Source organism: Oncorhynchus nerka, linkage group LG3 (assembly GCF_034236695.1).
Source record: "Oncorhynchus nerka isolate Pitt River linkage group LG3, Oner_Uvic_2.0, whole genome shotgun sequence".
Lineage (NCBI taxonomy): Eukaryota > Metazoa > Chordata > Actinopteri > Salmoniformes > Salmonidae > Oncorhynchus > Oncorhynchus nerka.
This window is the reverse complement of record NC_088398.1, coordinates 34,501,019-34,517,459: the sequence shown is the minus strand read 5'-3', so window position 1 is coordinate 34,517,459 and position 16,441 is coordinate 34,501,019. Positions and strand designations below refer to the sequence as shown.

General features: G+C 43.5%; 1 protein-coding gene across 1 annotated transcript in view; it reads left to right on the top strand.

Moving 5' to 3' along the window:
- The first annotated feature begins 962 nt into the window (after positions 1–962).
- Positions 963–16,441, top strand: part of LOC115107093 (Krueppel-like factor 12) — a 149,631-nt gene continuing 134,152 nt past the window's right edge. Inside the window, exon 1 of the mRNA XM_029630479.2 lies at positions 963–1,149. The gene's annotated coding sequence lies outside the window, so the exon portion shown is untranslated. The remainder of the gene's footprint in view (positions 1,150–16,441) is intronic.

The following is a 16,441-nucleotide window of genomic DNA, read 5'->3' as shown; positions in this document are numbered from 1 at the left end:
TAAATACAAACCATATTTATGTTTATTTATTTTCCCTTTTGTACTTCAACTATTTGCACATGTTTATAACACTGTCCATAGCCATAATATCAACCAACTCTCACAGTCTCACTGCAGAATTCATCAATGTTCTCGGCTCTGTGTCGTTCATCCTGCTGCACTTTCACATTCCATTTCTCTACACGTCAAATTTAGAAAGTCAAGAGTTACATTTAGGCACTCATTCCGAATGGTTAAGGTAAGGGTTACGTTTTGGGATAGGGTTAAAACACATAGTTTAGACACTTATTCCAAATGGTTAAGGTTTGGGATAGGGTTACAACAAAAAATACAAAACCAGTGTCCACGACTGAGATTGAAAACACAACCTTCTGATCCAAAGTCATGGGATTACCCAAGCCTACTTGATGGTGAAAGCACTCCCTGTTTCCCCTAGTGGCTGGTTTTTGAAGACATTTCCCGACGTCCTCAGGACATCAATAGATGTCCAATTTCGACGTCAATCTTGAACGATCACAGGGAGTGCTTTTACCATCCTTGATTAATATAACATTTGAATTGTCTCTATTCTTTTGAAACGTTTGTGAGTGTACTGTGTACTTTTAATTTCTGATAGTTTATTTCACATTTGTTTATTATCTATTTCACTTGCTTTGGCAATGTAAACATATGTTTTCAATGGCAATGAAGCCCTTTCATTGGAATTAAATTGAGAGACAGAACGCTGCCTGCCTGGCTGCCTGAGTGGACCACGGAAGTGTTGGAAACCTCCCACGAGGGGCCCTGTGTAATTCGATGCATGCTGTTCAAGCTTAGAGTATATTGTCTTCCCATTGCTTATGAAGCCTCCACCCACTGGCCCACCCTACATTTAGCTGATCATGTGACATGGGCGGGCAGGCTAAGTCATTTGCAAGTACAACAGTTCTCTGTGCAGCTCCCCATTCATTTCCTGAGAACTGCGAGAGCTCAGCAGCTGAGCGACAGAAGGGGAGGGAGCTGTGCACACACACACAGAGAGAGAGAGAGAGAGAGAGAGAGAGAGAGAGAGAGAGAGAGAGAGAGAGAGAGAGAGAGAGAGAGAGAGAGGAGCGAGAGATAGGACTGGAGAAGAGAACTGTTTCCTACGGCTCTGCAGCTTCTGACAAGGTCTGTGCACATTTTACTCCTTTTCTTCTCATGCTGTGGTTCACATTTGTCATGTTTGTGGGATTGTGTCTAAGTGTGCGTGTGTGTGTGTGTTTGGTTCAGCTGTCATAGCTGAACCACATATGACAACTCCTTGTTACCTAGGTACCTACCGCACACTGGCTGGCTGGCTGACCATGCATGCCATTGTGTTGGGTTGCTGTCAGAAGGAAACTGAATCAGTGTAACACTGCTAGGGACTGGACTTGTAACACCTATTTTCCGATGTGAATGCACAAGCTGTGAGATGATTATAATGAGGAATGACTGTAGACATCAGCATAACCACAGGTTGTGATGCATTTAAATACTGCTTCAACCTCTGCCATGTGTTCTTGGCAGTGCTTTAGCTTGTTTTAACGCAATAGTGTTGTATAGATTGAAGTCATTGTTTTTTCTTCTGTGTTTGAGAAATAGTTTTTATTAAATTAGCTGGTGAAGATTTGGGTGAGAGTACAGTATAGTAGGAGACTGCCAGGAGAAATAGTGCAGGATCCAAACTCCTTAGGAATTGCCCAAAAAGTTTGCTGGTTGTCACAGCTTTTTTTGCTTGTGATAGCTGCTTGTGTGTTTCTGTGAGTGAGTGTGTACGTGTGTGTGTAGGACAGCCTTGTTTGCCTCCCGTAAAGAAGCAGCAGAACCACAGAGAGAGACAGGGCTGTTCGCAATGGGTTAAACATTCAGAAGCTCGGGTAGCAGAGGAAGGACACTGAGGGGGAGGTGTGTGTGTGTGTGTGTTAGTATGTGTGTGTGTACGTATATGCGTTGGGCGGGTGTTGCATGGCTGGTGTCTTAGATGTCATCGGCAGTGACTCTGACTTCCAGAGGGGTAATAATCATTGGTATTGATGGGTGTCTGTCACTGGGCTCAGAGGCTCAACTCAACACAGGCAGGGCTATGGGAGGGTGGCTGAGTGGGGGATGTGTGGTGGGGTGGCTGGGGGCTGGCCCTGGCCTGTTCTTTTCAATTACCGAGGACTGGGCCAGAGCTGTCAGCAAAGGCATTTGTACACTGGGGGTTGGGGGTCAGGGAAAGGCAAGGAGGGGCCCCCCAGGGGACTGGGGAGGGAGGGAGTTGGAGACTCTGGCCCCTGTTCCTGGGTCTGATGTGGAAACTGAGTACTGACCTGCGTGACTTTACCCCTGTGCTGGAGAGAGGCCCCGTCCCTGCCTTCAACACTGTGACAGCCACGGGGTGTGTGTGTGTGTGTGTTTGTGTGTGTGTGTGTGTGTGTGTGTGCTGCTCAAGGGTATTCATGGAGCCAGATTAGTGCTCATTTCAACTTTCACTTTAAATCCATTTACCATGGGCCCCTTTCACTCAGCAATAGTACACTTTAGAGGGGATAAATTACGTGCCTTAGCATTTACACTGAACATAATTGTCAAATGTATTAAAAGTCATATTTAATCAATATATTTTTATTGCAAATATTATAAACATTTATACACAACATAGTCTTGGGCAAACGTTTAGCCTAATCCTGGAACCAAAAACTAATGCCTAATGGGGAGTTCCATTGAAATACCTTTCTAGTCCAGAAAAAGGCTGAATCTCTGTCTGGGAAACTGGCCCAAAGTTATGTACTTCACATAGGTTACTGAATGTTATGGAACAAAGACACTGTAGATCACGTTCAATGATTTGGAGAAAATATAATAGAATACAAATTGAAAATGAAATTAGGTTTATGACCATTTGACCAAGCTTGTAATCCCGCCACCGCTATCAATCTATCAATCTCCTTCAGTATATTTTGATTTCCTTTCTAGGCTGCTATTAGTAGTTCCACACCAAATAGATATATAGAGATCAGCCTAGAGATTCAATTAAAAATGACCAATCAGCGACCCATCAGCAACAAACACAGTCTATCTGTCCAATCACCAGCGGACCTAGTCTATCTGTCTAATCAATTAAAACGTATCTATCAGCAATTGACACAGCCACATCTAATCAATCAGCAGTCTACTTGTCCAATCAGTAACAGACTTTTGCTGAGTTCACGTGCTATCGAAGTTATCAAAAGCTCTTACTTTCCAGTGGGACATTTCACTACAATGACCCTCCAAAGTCAGAATTACAAGTGGAAAACTCTTGAGTACATTTTGATACCCAAATTGCAGAGTTGTGATGTTTCACCACTGACCTTTCACCTTTTACATTTTGAAAATTACAACCTTATCAATATGGATAAGGTAACTAGTCTGTTCATATTGTCAACGTTAAGCAGGCTAGCTAACATTATAATTAACAATGTTAGCAAGCTTATCAATCTAGCTAAAATTGTATTGGTTGAAGAATTGTTCCAACTTGAAAGGAACTTGAACACAATCATATCAGACTTACCAGTTCCCAGTTTCCTGTGTCCCACTAGCACATGAAGCCAGCAACAGTGTAACGGTCTACAGGGTTCATTCCAGTCCAATTATAATTGCTCTACAGGATCCTGCCACCTATGGCATCATCTGCCTGACACAGTGTAATAACAGTGACACAAATTGGAACCGTTGTTGACAGGTGTAATCTTATGGAATGCTACATGTACAGTATTCTAAGACAACATACACTGAACTAAAATATAAACATTACAAGTAAAATGTTGGTCACGTGTTTCATGAGCTGAAATAAAAGATCATAGAAATGTTACATACGCACACAACACTTATTTCTCTGAAATGTCGTGCACAAATTTGCTTACATCCATCCCTGTTAGCCAGCATTTCTCCTTTGCCAAGAAAATCCATCCACCTGACAGGTGTGGCATATCAAGAAAATGATGCAATGCCACAGATGTCTCAAGTTTTGAGGGAGCGTGCAATTGACATGCTGACTGCAGGAATATCCACCAGAGATGTTGCCAGACAACTGAATTTTCATTTCTCTACCATAAGCTGCCTCCAACATTGTTTTAGAGAATTTGGCATTACGTCCAACCGTCCACACAACCACAGACCATGTGTAACCACGCCAGCCCAGGACCTCTACATTCGGCTTCTTCACCTGCGGGATCATCTGAGACCAGCCACCTTAACTGCTGATAAAACTGTAGGTTGGCACCACCAAATAATGTCTGGACAAACTGTCTCAGGGAAGCGTATCTGTGTGCTCGTCATCCTCACCAGGGTCTTCACCTGACTGCAGTTTGGCATCGTAACCGACTTTAGTGTGCAAAATGCTCACCTTCAATGGCCACTAGCACGCTAGAGAACTGTGCTCTTCATGGATGAATCCTGGTTTCAACTGTACTGGGCAGATGACAGTGTGTATGGAGTCGTGTGGGCAGGGGTTTTGCTGATGTCAACTTTGTGAACAGAGTGCCCCATGGTGGTGGGGGGTTTATGGTATGGGCAGGCATAAGCTACGGATAACAAAAACAATTGCATTTTATCGATGGCAATTTGAATGCACAGAGATACAGTGATGGGATCCTGAGGCCCATTGTTGTGCCATTCATCTGCCACCATCACCTCATGTTCCAGCATGAAAATGCACAGCCCCATGTCGCAAGGATCTGTACACAATTCCTGGAAGCTGAAAATGTCCCAGTTCTTCCAGGGCCTGCATACTCAACACATATGTCACCCATTGAGCAATGTTTGGGATGCTCTGGATTGACGTGTAAGATAACGTGTTCCAGTTCCCGCCAATATCCAGCAACTTCGCACAGCCATTGAAGAGGAGTGGGAAAATATTCCACAGGCCACAATCAACAGTCTGATCAACTCTATGTGAAAGAGATGAGGCAAATGGGGCAAATGGTGCATGAGGCAAATGGTGGTCACACCAGATATTGACAGTTTTTTTGTATCCACACCCCTACTTTTTTTAAGGTAAATATTTGACCAAGTCATGTAAAATACATAAATAAGGGCCTAGTGAATGTATTTTAATATACTGATTTCCTTATAGGAACTGTAACTATGTAAAATCTTTGACATTGTTGCATGTTGCGTTTATATTTTTGTTCTGTGTACATTGTCATAATAGGCTGGACAGATTAAGTTTTTCAGAACGCTGTTTTCTGATGAAAATTACTTCATTGCATCCGCCATGGAGTTCAGTTTCATAATATTAACATGTGTTCCAGCTACTTGCCATAGTTTTGAAGTAATAGCGGAAAAACAGGCCTTATTTTAGGCAGTTTTCACCCTGTGGCTCCTATTAAGTTCTATTGAGCACCTTCTCTCCTTCCGAACGTTCTATTCCCAGCCCATTGTTCTGCGTCACAATGCAAGCTTCACTGGTGTTAGCAATGAGCTGGCGTTACCGCAGGTAACTTGATATTAACAAGGTTATGGTTACTTGGTAAGCACCTCCTATGTGCGTGCGGTGTAATAGTGGGTGTAATGGTAAAGACCATAGGCAGCTCGTGAGTTTCAAGTTTGGGGAAGCTTACAGTTTAACATACGATTTAAACTGATCGGCATGCCAATTATTTTTTCCACATTTTCATGGAACAGATTAATTTCAATAATAACATTTGTTTCTCAAAAACACTATTTTGTTGATTCTAAATGGCTGCTGTGTATTTTGATACATGTGACCTCTGTTCATTTGTAGGCTATTAACTGAGCATATGTTGCACAGGTTCACTGAGTTGCAAACCACATGGATGGGTCTACCTCATTGCTTAGCAGCTAATGGTGATTTGTAGATCTGACGCAGTTGCTATCCCAGATTGAGCCTGGCAAGGTATGTAGTACCCGCAGATGGCCACAGCGAGGCTTAAAAGAGCAGGAGCTATAAACCCATACTGTTTTTGAAGAAAAACAAACCTTAAACCCTATCCCTAGGTCTATCCCTTTAAAAAGTTACTTCTAACCCATATTTTAGCCCTAACCCTGAATAGACAGTAAAAGGGGTTAACTAACCTCATCCAATAGCAGACACCTGTTAATGAATGTAATCTGGGTTAATGAATGTAATCTGGATTAATGAATGTAATCTGGATTAATTAATGTTTGTATACTGTAGAGCACAGTATGTAGTAGATTATCTCATCTGGTGGAGGCAAGAATCCGGCTACGTTGAGCGAAGGGCAGAGGCGTAAGGGGAGAGGCAAGAGGGGAATGCTCCCCCCTCACGTAGTGTGCATTGTGGGATGGCCCTGGCCTGTGTACGTGATGGCCCCTGAGCACAGAGAGGGCGTTGTATGTGTCTAAAGTATACGTATTCACCAAAAATCAAAGTTAAAGTATAAATCATTTCAAATTCCTTGTATTAGGCAAAGCAGACGGCACCATTTTCTTGTTTTAAAGATTTATGGATAGCCAGGGGCACACTCCAACACTCAGACATAATTTACAAAAGATAATTTGTGTTTAGTGAGTCCGCTAGTTCAGAGGCAGAAGGGATGACAATGTGTTGTCTTGATAAGTGTGTGAATTGGATCATTTTCCTGTCCTGCTAAGTATTCAAAATGTAAAGAGTACTTTTGGGGTGTCATGTAAAAAGTATGGAGTAAAAAGTTCCTTTTTCTTTAGGAATGTAGTGATGTAATAGTAAAAGTTGTCAAACATATAAATAATCAAGTGAAGTACAGATACCCCAAAACCTACTTACGTAGTACTTTAAAGTGTGTGTGTGTGTGGGGGGGGTCTTGCTATATTTGTTGACACAGGCAGAAACATTAGCATCATCTTCAGATTCTCTTGTCAAATAAGTGTGACATCCTCTAATTTTCTGGGCCAGTGTGTTAGTTATGGACTGGACTGAGGAAGAGTGAGAGTGCTAGCCCACTTTTTGTGGAATCAGACATAGACAAGCCTGTCTTTCTTGAGGAAAGACAGAAAATGCATTATGGAACTCTGCAACAGACAGCAGAAAAGTGACAATCAAGGACAAACAACAGAGCATACATTGAACGACAGTGCAAACACTGTGACCTCAGTCTAGCCATGGTGCATGGATTAAAAAGACAACAACTTCTACAACAGATATTCAGCCACCCTCTGAGAAACTAAATGACATTTAAAAAGGACTGAAGAACTATATAAAACAACATATTTACACATAAGAAAATGGGTGAAAAACATAGCACATTACGTTCTCATCCATTCCCCCGAAATCCTCAATGTTTGGGTTTAAAAGTTAGGGGCTTCCTGGTTAATAAGGATCCTCGGCCTGGCTTGGGCCCAGTTTGTTTCCCAAACATTTTCCGAAACTTATCCTGAAGATGCTTTTGGGAAACCTGTCCTGAGGTGACTCACTAGGAATGATGACACCCACAGTTCCTATACTATGGAAGTAATCACAGATCTGACATGACTATATCGGTCAAAATGATATGAATGGAACTCTTCCTTTTTTCCCATATTTCATTATATCCAATTATGATCTTGTCTCATCGCTGCAACTCTCCAAAGAGCTCAGGAGAGCTAAAGGTTGTGTCCTCAAAAACATGACCCACCAAACCGTGCTTCTTAACGCCAGCTGCAACAATGTGTCAGAGGTAACCTATTCAGCCTGCAGGTGCCCAGCCCGCCACAGGGAGTAGCTAGAGCACGATGAGCCAAGTAAAGCCCCCTCGGCCAAACCCGGGTGATGCTGCTCCAATTGTTCGCCACCCTATGGGACTCCCAGTCACGGCCAGTTGTGACACAGCCTGGGATCGAAACCCAGGATGTAGTGAAGCCACAACACTGCGATGGATTGCCTTAGACCGCTGAACCACTTGGGAGGCCATGACTCTTCTTTTTACTAATCAGACTATGTAAGACTGATGATTAAGTGAGGAAGTTAGGGAGGAAGGGAAAGAAAGGAAAAAGAAAGAAAGAGAGCAAGAGAAAGAGAGAAAAATAAGGAATGAGAGAGAGAAAAAGAAAGAGAGAGAAAGAAAGAGACACCATTTTGAAGATTAGTTGAACAGGTCCAAGGTGTTAACTGCCGAGTTATTCACATTCATTCTACGAAACTGCTTGCCACTCTGTTGTATTTTTCAGAAAACCAGCTACATACATACTGCACAGCTAACTTCAGCAGCCTTGTGCACGGATGCCATACAGATCAGTGTGAACATTGATTCCAGTTGTAGGTCAAGTGTTAGGGGGGGGAAATTATGCAAACAACATGTGGAATCCATTTGAAGAGCATTTGGCATGCCAGAGCTTGTGTACATCCCAAATGGTACCCGATTCCCTATATAGTGCACTATAAAATGTAGTGCACTATAAAGGGAATAGGGTACCATTGGGACATAGCCCTGGTTTAGTTTTAACAAGGCCACAGCCATGTAAATGCATGTTCACGTTATGGACCATAACTCCTTCAATTAAGTCGTTAAACCACAGAGACTGTATTAGCTGAAAATGAAATGAGAATAACAGTGGTTTAAGAGAAACTGTGCGTTTGTGTGGAGGGGCGAGGGAGAGAGGGAAAAGGGGAGAGCGAGTGAGAAAGAGTGATATAACGAGAGAGAGTGCATAAGTAACTGAAGTAAACACAGCTGCTAGTTTTCTTAAGTGGAGTATGATTGCTGGAATGAGTCAAACTTAGGGGAAGTGATTTCCCCCCCCTTTTAAAAATAGGCATAGTAAGATTTCATATAATGAGTCAGTGATTAGGAATGTTTTCCTTGGTACAGTATTGTCTGTTTTCATGCATTCAGTGTGTGTGTGTGTGTGTGTGTGTGTGTGTGTGTGTGTGTTGGAGTGAACGTGCTAACTTGAGTAAGCGTTTGAGTGTATAAGTCTGTTTGCATGTATGTATACAGTACTAGTCTAAAGTTTGGACAAACCTACTCATTCAAGGTTTTTCTTCATTTTTACTATTTTCTACATTGTAGTGAAAACATCAAAACAATTAAATAACACATATGAAATAATGCCAAAAGTTTCAAACAAATCAAAATACATTTTATATTTGAGATTCTTCAAAGTAGCCACCCTTTGTCTTGATTACAGCTTTGCACACTCTTGGCATTCTCTCAACCAGCTTCATGAGGTAGTCACCTAGAATGTATTTCAATTAACAGGTGTGCCTTAGGTTAATTTGTTAAATTTTATCCTTCTTAATGCGTTTGTGTTGTGACAAAGTAGGGGTGGTATACATATAGCCCTATTTGGTAAAAGACCAAGTGCATATTATGGCAAGAACAGCTCAAATAAGCAAAGAGAAATGACAGTCCATCATTACTTTAAGACATGAAGGTCAGTCCATACGGAACATTTCAAGAACTTTGAAAGTTTCTTCAAGTGCAGTTGCAAAAACCATCATGCACTTTGATGAAACTGGCTGTCATGAGGACCGCCACAGTAAAGGAAGACCCAGAGTTAAGTTCATTTAGAGGTAACTGCACCTCAGATTGCAGCCCAAATAAATGCTTCACAGAGTTCACTTTCCTTGCTTTGTCTAACAACACCATCATGAATCTAGCAAAGAAGTTGTGGGTAGAGTGCAGTTTTTCCTCAGATTTATCCCAAAACGTTTGTTGTTAGCATGGTTCTCACACTAGCTTTAGCCATAAGGGAGAAATGTTGCCAAGGCAACTGTTGCATAGCAACGCTAGACTCATAGGGGGAGAATGTCTTCATAGCTTGACAAATTCCTATGATTTGTGAATCAGTTTCGGACCAAACAGCTAGAGTTAAGATTTTGAAAGCTTCCCTGGTCTGGACTGGAACGATAAAGAGAAGATTTCTAATCGTCACTAAGTTTGTCCTCCTTCTCAGGATCGTGCTCTGTGCGGGAAATAACTCCCACACAGTCTCTAAAGAGAAGGGCAGAGGCAAACACCTCTAATTGGATTTGACTATGTAAACAATTAGGAATTTAACACATTGTTTCATATAAAAAGAAGTGATGTAGTCAGTCTCTCCTCAACTCTTATCCAATAGAGACTGGCATGCATAGTATTTATATTAGCCCTCTGATTACAATGAAGATCAGAACCGGTCATGTCTCTTGGATAATGATTTGTAACAAATACAATGCTCAATCCAAAACGGACTGCAACTCCTTGTTAAGAGGAGCTGTGGTTAGCTGTGGTTGCTGACACATAAGCATACATTGACGCACAGGATTTGTTTAATGGCAGTGGCAGGTCATTGGTAAAAATAGAAAAGAGTAGAGGGGCTAGAGAGCTGCCTTGTGGTACACCACACCCTATATGTTTGAAATGAGAGAGGCTTCCATTAAAAGAAGACCCTCTGGGTTTGATTAGATAAATAGCTCTGAATTCATGATATGGCAGAGGTTGAAAAGCCATAAAATGTTCAACAGGTTATGGTCAATAATATCAATGTCTTCTTAACAATCTATAGTCTTGGCAAGTCAGTTAGGACATCTACTTTGTGCATAACACAAGTAGTCTTTGCAAAAAGTTGTTTACAGACCGATTATTTCACTTATAATTCACTGTATCACAATTCCAGTGGGTCAGAAGTTTACATACAATAAGTTGACTGTGCCTTTCAACAGCTTGGAAAATTCCAGAAAATTATGTCATGGCTTTAGAAGCTTTTGATAGGCTAATCGACATCATTTCAAGGCCTACCTTCAAACTCAGTGCCTCTTTCCTTGACATCATGGGAAAATCAAAAGAAATAAGCTAAGACCACAAAATAATTGTAGACCTCCACAACTCTGGTTCATCCTTGGTAGCGATTTCCAAATGCCTGAAGGTACCACGTTCATCTGTACAAACAATAGTACGCAAGTATAAACACCATGCAGCCATCATACTGCTCAGGAAGGAGAAGCATTCTGTCTCCTAGAGATGAATGTACTTTGGTGCGAAAAATGTGAAACAATCCCAGAACAACAGCAAAGACCTTGTGAAGATACAGGTTCAAAAGTATCTATATCCACAGAAAAAGGTTGGCGGCGTCTGTCGGCAAAGCGTTTCTGGGTATTAGAGGCTTTCTGCAGATGCCGGTGAGCGGTCTCCCATACCCGCTCACAACACCGAAACCAGTCATCGACAGCTGGGACAGTACCAGGCTCCGCCTCCCAGGGAAACATGGGGGGTTAGTAACCAAGGACACACTGAATCAGAGTAAGGTGGAGGTATCAGTGCGTTCTAAGTGTATTCGGCCCAGGCCATATACCAACTCCAATCGTGTGGAGAGGCAGAACATTTTTGGCGGAGGTACTTCCCTATTTCTTGGTTCAGGCATTCCATCTGCTCTTTGGTCTGGGGGTGTTACCCTGAGGAGAGGCTGAGGGCGCCCCCCAGTCGGTCACAGAAGGCTCGCCACACCCGGGAGACGAACTGGGGCCCGTGGTCAGAGATGATGTCCTCTGGAATCCCATACAGACGGAACATACACTCCGCCAATTCCATGCTGTTAGGTAAATGAGGAAGAGCAACCAGACAACAAATGTTTTTTAAATCGTCTACTATGACAAGGATGGTGGTGTTACCAGAAGGTTCAGGAAGGTCTGTGATGACGTCAACAGCTATGTGGGACCAGGGTCTGTGAGGGATTGGCAAAGCTTGAAGCTTCCCGGAAGGGAGATGACGAGGGCTTTTGGTTTGGGTGCAGACTGGACAGTACGTAATCCCTTATGTCGGATGCCAGTGAGGACCACCAGAACTTCCGGGCTAGAAGTTTGGTGGTTTGGTGGTCCGGATGTCCTGACCACAAGGACGTGTGTCACCATTTCATCAGTTGGGGTCTAACAGCTTCTGATACGTACCTCTTCCCAGCTGGTCTCTCAGGAGGAGCTGGGTCTGAGGTTAGGACTTCTTCTATGGCAGAGTGAACCTCCCACTGTACCAGTCACATAATGCAAGAAGAAGGAAGAATGGGTATAGGGTCTGAGTTACTGGTCGGAAGGTCAAACTTTTTCCTTCCAGGGATGTAAGTAACATGAAAATGTAAGCGTGTGCAGAAGAGTGCCCAGCGGGCTTGCCTGGAGTTTAACCTCTTGGCCCCTCTGATATATTCCAGATTACAATGATATGTTAGGATGAAAAAGGGATGTTGTCCCCACATCGTAATTCCTCTCAGCGGGAGGATAACTTCCTGGAGAAGAAGGCACAGGGATGTGATTTGTGAGGTATTCTCACCCACAGAGAATATGGCTCCCAATCCTACTATGGAGGCGTCCACATCCAGGGTGAAATGAAGTGTTGGATAAGGTTGGCGAAGGACATGAGCTGAGGTGAAGAGGCATATCAAGTTGTTGAACGCTGTCAGGGCGGTATCAGTCCACTGAAGGGTCTGGGTCTTTTGGATGGTAAGGGCAGCGGCAGTAGAACTGAAGTTCAGAATTAACCGGTGATAGAAGTTGGAGAACCCAATGATACGTTGAAATTCCTTAAGTAAAAAATAGAATAATTAAATAGCAGCAGTAAAATAATGTTAGTGAGTCTATATATAAGGGGGTACCAGTACAGAGTCAATGTGTGGGTGCATCGGTTAGTCGAGGTCATTGAGGTAATATTTAAACTCAGCATGAAAATAAACATTCTCTCACTGTTAACTGCGTTAATTTTCAGCAAAATTAACATGTGTAAATATTTGTGTGAACATAACAAGATTCAACAACTGAGACATAAACTGAACAAGTTCCACAGACATGTGACTAACATAAGTTAAATCATGTGTCCCTGAACAAAGGGGGGTCAAAATCAAAAGTAACAGTTAGTATTGGGGGTGTGGCCACCAGCTGCATTAAGTACTGCAGTGCGTCTCCTCCTCATGGACTGCACCAGATTTGCCAGTTCTTGCTGTGAGATGTTACCCGATTTCCACCAAGGCACCTGCAAGTTCCTGGACATTTCTGGGAGGAATGGCCCTAGCACTCATCCTCCAACGTACTCAATAGGCTTGAGATCCGGGCTCTTTGCTGGACATGGCAGAATACTGACATTCCTGTCATGCAGGAAATCACGCACAGAACGAGCAGTATGGCTGGTGGCATTGTCATGCTGGAGGTTCATGTCAGGATGAGCTAGCAGGAAGGGGACCACATGAGGGAGGAGGATGTCTTCCCGGTAACGCACAGCGTTGAGATTGCCAGCAATGACAAAAAGCTCAGTCCGATGATACTGTGACACACCGCCCCAGACCATGACGGACCCTCCACCTCCAAATTGATCCCGCTCCAGAGAACAGGCCTCGGTGTAACGCTCATTCTCTCTACAATAAACTCGAACCCGACAAAACCGTGACTCGTCAGTGAAGAGCACTTTTTGCCAGTCCTGTCTGGTTCAGCAATGGTGGGTTTGTGGTTATGGTTTGTGACCATAGGCGACGTTGTTGCCAGTGATGTCTGGTGAGGACCTACCTTACAACAGGCCTACAAGCCCTCAGTCCAGCCTCTCTCAGCCTAGTGGACAGTCTGAGCACTGATGGAGGGATTGTGTTTTCCTCGTGTAACTCAGGCAGTTGTTGTTGCCATCCTGCACCCTTCCCGCAGGTGTGATGTTCGGATGTACCGATCCTGTGCAGGTGTTGTTACCCATGGTCTGCCACTGCGAGGATGATCAGCTCTCCGTCCCTTTTCCCTGTAGCACTGTCTTAGGTGTCTCACAGTACCGACATTGCAATTTATTGCCTTTGCCACATCTGCAGTCCTCATGCCCCCTTGCAATATGCCTGAGGCACGTTCACACAGATGAGCGGGGACCCTGGGCATCTTTTAATTTGGTGTTTATCAGAGTCAGTAGAAAGGCCTCTTTAGTGTCCTAAGTTTTCATAACTGTGACCTTAATTGCTTACTGTCTGTAAGCTGTTAGTGTCTTAATGATGGTGCATGTTCATAATTGTTAATGGTTAATTGAACAAGCATGGGAAACAGTGTTTAAACCCTTTACAATGAAGATCTGTGAAGTTATATGGATTTTTCTATATATCTTTGAAAGACAGGGTCCTGAAAAAGGGACGTTTCTTTTTTTGCTGAGTTTATATTTAGGTAGATTTGAAGTGACAGCAGTGTAAAAGAGAGGTCTGTTAACCCATTTGATTAGCTGTTCAGGAATCTTTTGGCTTTGGGGTAGAAGCTGTTAAGAATCCTTTTGGACCTAGACTGGCGCTCCTGTACCGCTTGCCGAGTGGAAGCAAAGAGAACAGTTTATGTCTAGCGTATCTGGAGTCTTTGACAATGTTTAGGGCCTTCCTCTGTCACCGCCTGGTATAGACATCTTGGATGGCGGGAAGCTTTGCCCCAGTAAGGTACTGGGCCGTAGGCACTACCCTCTGTACCTACCCTTTGTCATACCAGGCAGTGATGCAACCAATGCTCTCGATGGTGCAGCTATAGAAACTTTTGAGAACCCGACTAGCATCACTACTCTGGACGGTTCTGACTTAGAATATATGGACAACTACAAATACCTAGGTGTCTGGTTTGTCTAGAATCGGCTTCCTATTTCGCACCAAAGCCTCCTTCCCTCATGCTGCCAAACATACCCTCGTAAAACTGACTATCGTACCGATCCTTGTCTTTGGCGATGTCATTTACAAAATAGCCTCCAACACTCTACTCAGCAAATTGGATGTAGTCTATCACAGTGCCATCCATTTTGTCACCAAAGCCCAATATACTACCCACCACTGCGATCTGTATGCTCTCGTTGGCTGGTCCTCGCTACATATTCATTGCCAAACCCACTGGCTCCAGGTCATCTACAAGTCTCTGCTAGGTAAAACCCTGCCTTATCTCAGCTCACTGGTCACCATATTAACACCCACCTGTAGCACGCGCTCCAGCAGGTATATTTCACTTGTCATCCCCAAAGCCAACACCTTCTTTGGCCGCCTTTCATTCCAATTCTCTGCTGCCAATGACTGGAATGAATTGCAAAAATCACTCTAGCTGGAGACTTATATCTCCCTCACTAACTTTAAGCATCAACTGTCAGAGCAGCTTACCGATCACTGCACCCGTACCCAGCCCATCTGTATATAGCCCACCCAACCACCTCATCCATATATTGTTATTTATTTTTCTTGCTCTTTTGCACCCCAGTATCTCTACTTTACATCATCATCTGCACATCTATCACTCCAGTGTTAATGCTAAATTGTAATTTTTTCTCCAGTATGGCCTATTTATTGCCTTACCTTCCTAATCTAACTACATTTGCACACACTGTACATATATTTTCTATTGTGTTATTGACTGTACGTTTGTTTATCCCATGTGTAACTCTGTGTTGTTGTTTTTGTCGCACTGCTTTGCTTTATCTTTGCCAAGTCGCAGTTGTAAATTAGAACTTGTTCTCGCCCTGGCCTACCTGGTTAATTAAAGGTGAAATTAAAAGTGTTGTGTCATCGGCAATCTTGATGATGGTATTGGAGTCGTGCCTGGCCATGCAGTCATACGTGAACAGAGAGTAAAGGAGGGGACTGAGCATGCACCCATGAGAGGCCCCTTGTTGATGGTCAGCATGTCGGATGTGTTGTTTCCTATCCTCACCACCTGGGGGCGGCCTGTCAGGAAGTCCAGGATCCAGTTGCAGAGGGTGATGGTTAGTCCCAGGGTTCTGAGCTTAGTGACGAGCTTGGAAGTCACTATGATGTTGAGCTAAATTCAATGAACAGCATTCTCACGTTAGTGTTCATCTTGTCCAGAGGGCAGTTTTTGGAGTGCAATAGAGATTGCATCATCTGTTTGTGTGGTATGAATATTGGAGTGGGTCCAGGACCAGCCTTTCAAACCATTTCATGCCTACAGATGTGACTGCAACAGGGCGATAGTAATTTAGGCAGGTTACCTTGGCGTTCTTGGGCACAGGGACTATAGTGGTCTGCTTGAAACATGTAGGTATTACAGACTGGGTCAGGAAGAGGTTAAAAATGTCAATGAAGACACTTTCTAGCTGTGCAGCGCATGCTCTGGGTACGTGTCCTGGTAATCCGTCTGACCCTGCAGCCTAGTGAATGTTAACTTGGTTAAAAGTCTTACTCATATAGGCTACAAAGAGCGTCATCACACAGTTGTCCGGGAACAGCTGGTGCCCTCATGCATGAGTAATTGTTTCTAGCCTCAAAGCGAGCATAGAAGCAATTTAGCTCATCTGGTAGGCTCGCGTCCCTGGGAAGCTTGTGGCTGGATTTGACTTTGTAATCCAGGATAATTTGCAAGCCCCGCCACATCCGATGAGCATCAGAGCCGGTGTAGTAGGATCTGATATTTGTCCTGTAGTGGCACTTTGCCTGTGATGGCTCATTGGAGGTCGTAGCGGGATTTTTATACTTGTCCCGCTCTTTATTAAAAGCGGCAGCTCCAGCCTTTAGCTCAGTGTGGATGTTTCCTGTAATCCATGGCTTCTGGATGGGATATGTACGTACAGTCACT